Genomic DNA, 6,326 nt, shown 5'->3' with positions numbered 1-6,326 from the left:
ACTCCATCACCCAGCCTGGAATGCAGTGTTGCTATCTTGGCTCACTGAAACCTCCACCTCCCAGGTTCAAGCAATTCTTCTGCCTCAGCGTCCCAAGTAGCTGGGATTACAGGCATGTGCCACCACACCCAGCTAATTTTGTATTTTTAGTAGAGACAGGGTTTCACCATGTTGGCCAGGCTGGTCTCAAACCCCTGACCTCAGATGATCCACCCGCCTCCCAAAACTGCTGGGATTACAGGTGTGAACCACCACACCCAGCCTTCTATTATAATGATACTATATCATACATAATATACGCGGCCCATACGTATAATATATATATTTTTTTTTTTTTTTTTGAGACAGAATTTTGCTCTTATTGCCCAAGCTGGAGTGCAGTGGCACGATCTCTGCTCACTGCAACCTCCCTGTCCCAGGTTCAAGTGATTCCTCTGCCTCAGCCTCCTGAGTAGCTAGGATTGCAGGCATACGCCACCACGCCTGGCTAATTTTGTATCTTTAGTAGAGACGGGGGTTTCTCCATGTTTGTCAGGATGGTCTTGAACTCCCAACCTTGGGTGATCCGCCCACCTCAGCCTCCCAAAGTGCTGGGAATACAGGTGTGAGCCACCACGCCTGGCCCTTATTATATAATTTTTAAATGGTTACATACTTGCACGCAATAGCCAGATAATTAAATCTACTTTTAGTGACTCAGAAATGACAAATCACCTTTACAACTCCCATGTGTTGAGAATTTGTTGTATTATAACGAAATGTCTATGTCCCAAACTTGTGTGCTCTACCCTGAGTCTGATGAGTAGCAGGTTATCCCTTCCTATTTCATTCCCTATATCTGGAGGTAAAATCGTTATAACCAGAATCCAGAAACTGGAGGGATGGAAATAACCATTTAAGTTATATGTAATCACTCCTGAGGCAGGTGGGCAACAGAGGAAGGGTGGCAGGAGTAGTGAGGCAGATCACTCATCAGAGCCACTGCTGGTGGCTCTCACCTATCTAATATATCTGATACTGCTGGGTTTAGTAATTCCTAGAGTTTTTTTTTTTTTTTTTTTTTTTTTTGGCTCCTGAGGAAAGTAATGAGGCATTGGTTTTTGTTACCACTTAGGGAGTGGATAATTTTCTTCTCTGTATCCTCATAAATTATATAAACTCCCTTAAACTTATGGCCGGACACTTTATCAACATATCACCAGTGTTGTATGGAGTGGGCTTAGGTTTTGATTCTGTTCTACTTGCTTGTTAGTTATATATTATTGTTTATCATGTTTAGGTTATTGTGTGTTCAGTCATACCTACAGTATGTTGTGATGCAAATGGATCAACCATACTTAGGGCCCATTATTTAGGGTCCATTATTTCCTACTAACTACATGTTAAGTAAGCTAAGGGGACAGGTATTTAAAAATATTATCTATACTCAATTGTTCAAACAGATGGAATCATCTTTTTTTTCTATTTTTATACAGGTTATAACTCTGTCATCCCGACTAAAGTGGGCAGTGGCACAATCATGGCTTACTGCAACCTCAACTTCCTAGGCTCAAGCGATCCTACTACCTCGGCCTCCTGAGTAACTGGGAATACAGGCAAGCACCACCATGCCCCACTAATTATTTTCTGTAGAGACAAGGCCTTACTATGTTGTCCAGGCTGATATTAAACTCCCAGAGTCAAGTGATCCTCCAGCCTCAGCCTCGCAAAGTGTTGGGATTACAGTTATGAGCCACCATGCCAGGCCTGAAACATAGTATCCTTAAATTTGTTTGTTCACCAACACTTGTTATTGAGTCACCTCTCCCATTCGCAACTGAAAAATGGGAATGAGTAAAATATCGGTGTAAGGATCTTTTGCTCCCTCCAGGGCAATTCATTTTATAAGCTTGAGAACCATTATCATGGGTAGTATGCTGTCCTTGCTAACTTCTTTCTCTTTCAAAACTGCTTTATATCTTCATTTAAGTCTTACTTTGGAAGAGAGAGAGAAAGAGAGAGAGTGTGTGTGTGTATGTGTCTTGGGGAGAATACTAAGAGGCAGGAAGTCTTCCAAATTCCCATTTTTTTGCCAGTGATTTTCCCTGGCAAATCAATATATTTCCTGCCTGTTGTCATCAACATTTGTAAAAATTGACATCTCTAAACATTAATGAATTGGGTCCAATTTTAATAATTTGAATCTTTATTGCACTACAAATCAAAGATATTCACTGCTGAGTTACCAATAGGTAACATAACTGCAGATTAGTGGTAGGTGCTGTTTTCATGTGCTGTGGATCCAGAGGACCTCTATTTAAAAAGTAATATAGCTGTTTTCCATGTCAGCCATGAAATAAGTAATATCCTCCCATCTTTTTCCCCCCCATCTTTTTTATAAATTAAAAGAAAAGAGGAAAATTTACTTGGAGAAGTAAAGTGTGTCAGAATCTTCACTGAAAAAATTTTGTAAAGCACATACTTATTGGAAAGTGACAAGAATCCATAAAGAACTGCAAGAAAATGTGTTATTTCTAAAGAAAGTTAATTCTAGGGGAAGTTAACCCCAAAACCTACTTTAAATTACATTGCCTGTTTCATCTACTTTCATTACCTACCAGCTTTCTCTCACCCCTGAAATGTCCCATTTCTAACTGTGCCTTTATATTTTAATCTACACCTCAACAATATTGAAATATGCATCATAGTTTTTTTTATGGATAAAGTTTTGGGGAGTAGTCTGTGAAGAAAATCCTTTTCAGGCACATTAAAGGGAATATTTGCTAAGATCAAGTTAGAAAAGATTTACTCTGAAAAGAAATTTTGAAGGGAAGGTTTATGGAGTAAAGAACAGTTTCTGGAATAAAACGTGAGCATGGAATACATTTTCTGAAAAGCCACCATTTTTTAGACTGAGGTATTCGTATGTGTATATGTGTGAAAGAGAAAGTGAGGGTGGCAGAAATAGAGCTCATCATTTCTGCTACCATCAATAACAATTTTCAAGGAATTCCAGATGATTCCTGACTAACTCATTCTCTTCCTTTGGTAGTGAAAACATAATCCATACAATTTAAAAAAAAGAAAAAAAATCAGTGTTAGGAAAATTCTGTCAGCCTTCTGAGTAGACTGAGACAAACATTGGGGCTTGGTTTTATTTTCTCAGCCAAAAGAGAGAAGACTTGAAAGGGGGAAACAAAGACAATGGAGAAATTGGGAATATTTCAATATGGACTGCATTTAGATATTATATAATTAATGTTAATTTTCTTAGGCATTAAAAGTATATGATGATTACACAGAATGCATTTTTTTTCTTTAGGAGACGCATACTGAAATATTTAAGGTGAAACAGTATTTACAACTTTCTTTCAAATGATACTGCAAAAGGAAAAAAAAGCAAGAGGGAACATAGGGTGTGCTGATTGTATTAGGGTTCTCTAAAGAGACAGAACTAATAGGATATATATATATACATACATATACATACATATATATACATATACATACATATATACATACATATACATACATATATACATATACATACATATATACATACATATACATACATACATATACATATACATACATACATATACATATACATATATACATATACATATACATATATACATATACATACACATATATATACATATACATACACATATATATACACATATATATACACATATATATATACACATATATACACATATATATATACACATATATATATGAAGGGGAGTTTATTAGGAGATGATCACAAGGTGAAGTCCTAGAATAGACCATCTACGAGCTAAGGAGCAAGGTGGCCAGTCCAAGTCTCAAAACCTCAAAAGCAGGGAAGCCAACAGTGCGTCCTTAAATCTGTGGCCAAAGGCCCAAGAGCCCCTGGAAAATCACTGGTGTAAGTCCAAGAGTCCAAAAGCTGAAGAACTTGGAGTCTGATGTTCAAGTGCAGGAAGCATTCAGCACGGGAGGAAAAAGATGGAGGCTGCAAGATTCAGCAAGTCTGCTCTTCCACTTTCTTCTGCCTGCTTTATTCTAGCCGTGTTGGCAGCTGATTAGATGATGCCCACCCCGATTTAGGGTAGGTCTGCCTCTCCCAGTCCACTGACTCAAATGTTAATCTCCTTTGGCAACACCCTCACGGACACACTCAGGATCAATACTTTGCATCCTTCAATCCAATCAAGTTGACACTCAGTATTAACCATTACACTGATCGTGATCAAAATGAGGTGAATAATCTGTGGGCACACATTGCATTAAGCAGACAATGTCTTTTAAGTTATAACAGTGATCTGAACTGTCACCTTTATTATATACCAAATTTGGAAGTATATTTTTGGAAAGTGTTATTTTGTTCCATTCATCATTTAATACCTACGCCAGTGCCATCCTGTTTTAGTTATAATTTAATAATATTTTTATGTCTGATAGATCAAGTCATTATTATTTATATGTTTCCAAAATATTCAGGGTTCATCTAATCAATTTAGACTCTTAGATGAGTATCAGAATCATTTTGTCACTGTCTCTTTTGACCTTTGGTTAGTATTAAATTACATTTATAAATTAATTTGTAGAAAATTAACATAGTTTTGTTTTTATTTATTTTTGGAAACAGGGTCTCATTCTTTTGCCCAGGCTGGAGTGCAGTCGCAAGATTATGGCTCACTGAAGCCTAGACCTCCCAGGCTCGAGTGATCCTCCCACTTCAGCCTCCTGAAGTAGCTGGGACCACAGACACACACCACCACACTCACCTAATTTTTTGTATTTTTTGTAGAGACATGATCTCACTGTGTTGCCCAGGCTGATTTGAAACTCTAGACTTGAGCAACCCTCCCACTTTGGCCTCCCAAAGTACTGGGATTACAGGCGTGAGCCACCACGCACGGCTGACATATTTTTAAATAGTAATATTTCTTTAAGAAACATGATATAGTTCTACATTTACTCAAAGCTTTATGTTCCTTAATAAAGTATTGCATTTTCCTGGACATTTTAAAATATTTCTCATTACTTCATAGCATTTGTACTACTGGAAATTGATGCTTTTCCTAGCATATTGTTTAGTTAGTGTAATTAATGCTATGTAGACATGTAGTGCTTGTTGTATAAGTATTTTGTTACAAACCACTTTAGCTGGGCATAGTGGCTCACACCTGTAATCCCAGCACTTTGGAAGGGTGAGGCAGGAGGACCACTTGAGGCCAGGAGTTTGAGAACAGCCTGAGCAACATAGCAAGATGCCCATCTCTACAAAAAAATAAAAAAACCACTTGAAATAATTTGCTTATTAGCTCTTATATCTTTTGAATTAAAAGTTTCTTAGTGGAAAATCATCCAGTCTTCTAGTTTGACTCATTTTTCTATATAAATAACTTACATTTCTTTTTCTTAATTTTATTAATTTGCATAAACTTTCCAAGCAAGATCAAATTATAGTGATGAAACAAGCAAAGGTGTCATTTACCTGAAATATAAAAACTAATGATTCTAGTGCTTCCCAAATTAAGTGTGATTTGGCTATTTGAGATAAATATTATTCTTGCATTCCTATTTTTGTATTTTTTAAACGACCAGCAGTGGAAGTTGGATACAAATTCATTATTTTGGGGGCATTTATATTATTAATTATACATTTTTAAATCTTTGTCCTGCTGATGTGATAAATTACATCAACAGATTTCCAACTAGTAAGCCATCCTCACATTATTATAATAAACTTTATGTGATCATATTATTTGAATATGTTAGTAGTCATTTTGTTTATAGTTTTTTTTAGATTTTTGAAGCTATGTGAGTTGAATTCATTATTACTTTTTTGGCTCAAAATAAGATTTCTCATTTCACTTGGAGAAGTTTTCTATTTCACACGCTAATTATTATTTTGTTATTTTCATAGGAAATAAAAAAATTGCTTCCTAAGCAATGCAGGGAAGCTGTAATTTTAAAGAGGGAAGTAATGGATTTGACTGTATTTAAGAAATTATACATTTTTGTTTTTTTGAGACAATGTCTCACCCTGTTGCCCAGGCTGGAATGCAGTGGCACTATCATGGTTAACTGTAGCCTCCGCTCCTGCACTCAAGCAAGCCTCCTGACTCAGCCTCCTGAGTTGCCGGAACCCCAGGTGCACACAACCATGCCCAACTAATATCTGGTCTTAAACTCCTGGACCCAAAGGATCCTCCCACCTTGGCCTCCCAAAGTGCTGGAATTACAGGCATGGGCCACCTCGCCCAGCCACATTTGTGCATAGCTAGTGACATATGTGAACAAACTCAAAAGACTGGGAGAAAATGTTTTACATGGAATGAAGAGTTAATAGA

Source organism: Rhinopithecus bieti, unplaced genomic scaffold, assembly GCF_001698545.2.
Source record: "Rhinopithecus bieti isolate Rb0 unplaced genomic scaffold, ASM169854v2 scaffold_39883, whole genome shotgun sequence".
Taxonomy (NCBI): Eukaryota; Metazoa; Chordata; class Mammalia; order Primates; family Cercopithecidae; genus Rhinopithecus; species Rhinopithecus bieti.
The sequence above is the reverse complement of the archived record's forward strand: the minus strand, read 5'-3'. Positions refer to the sequence as shown.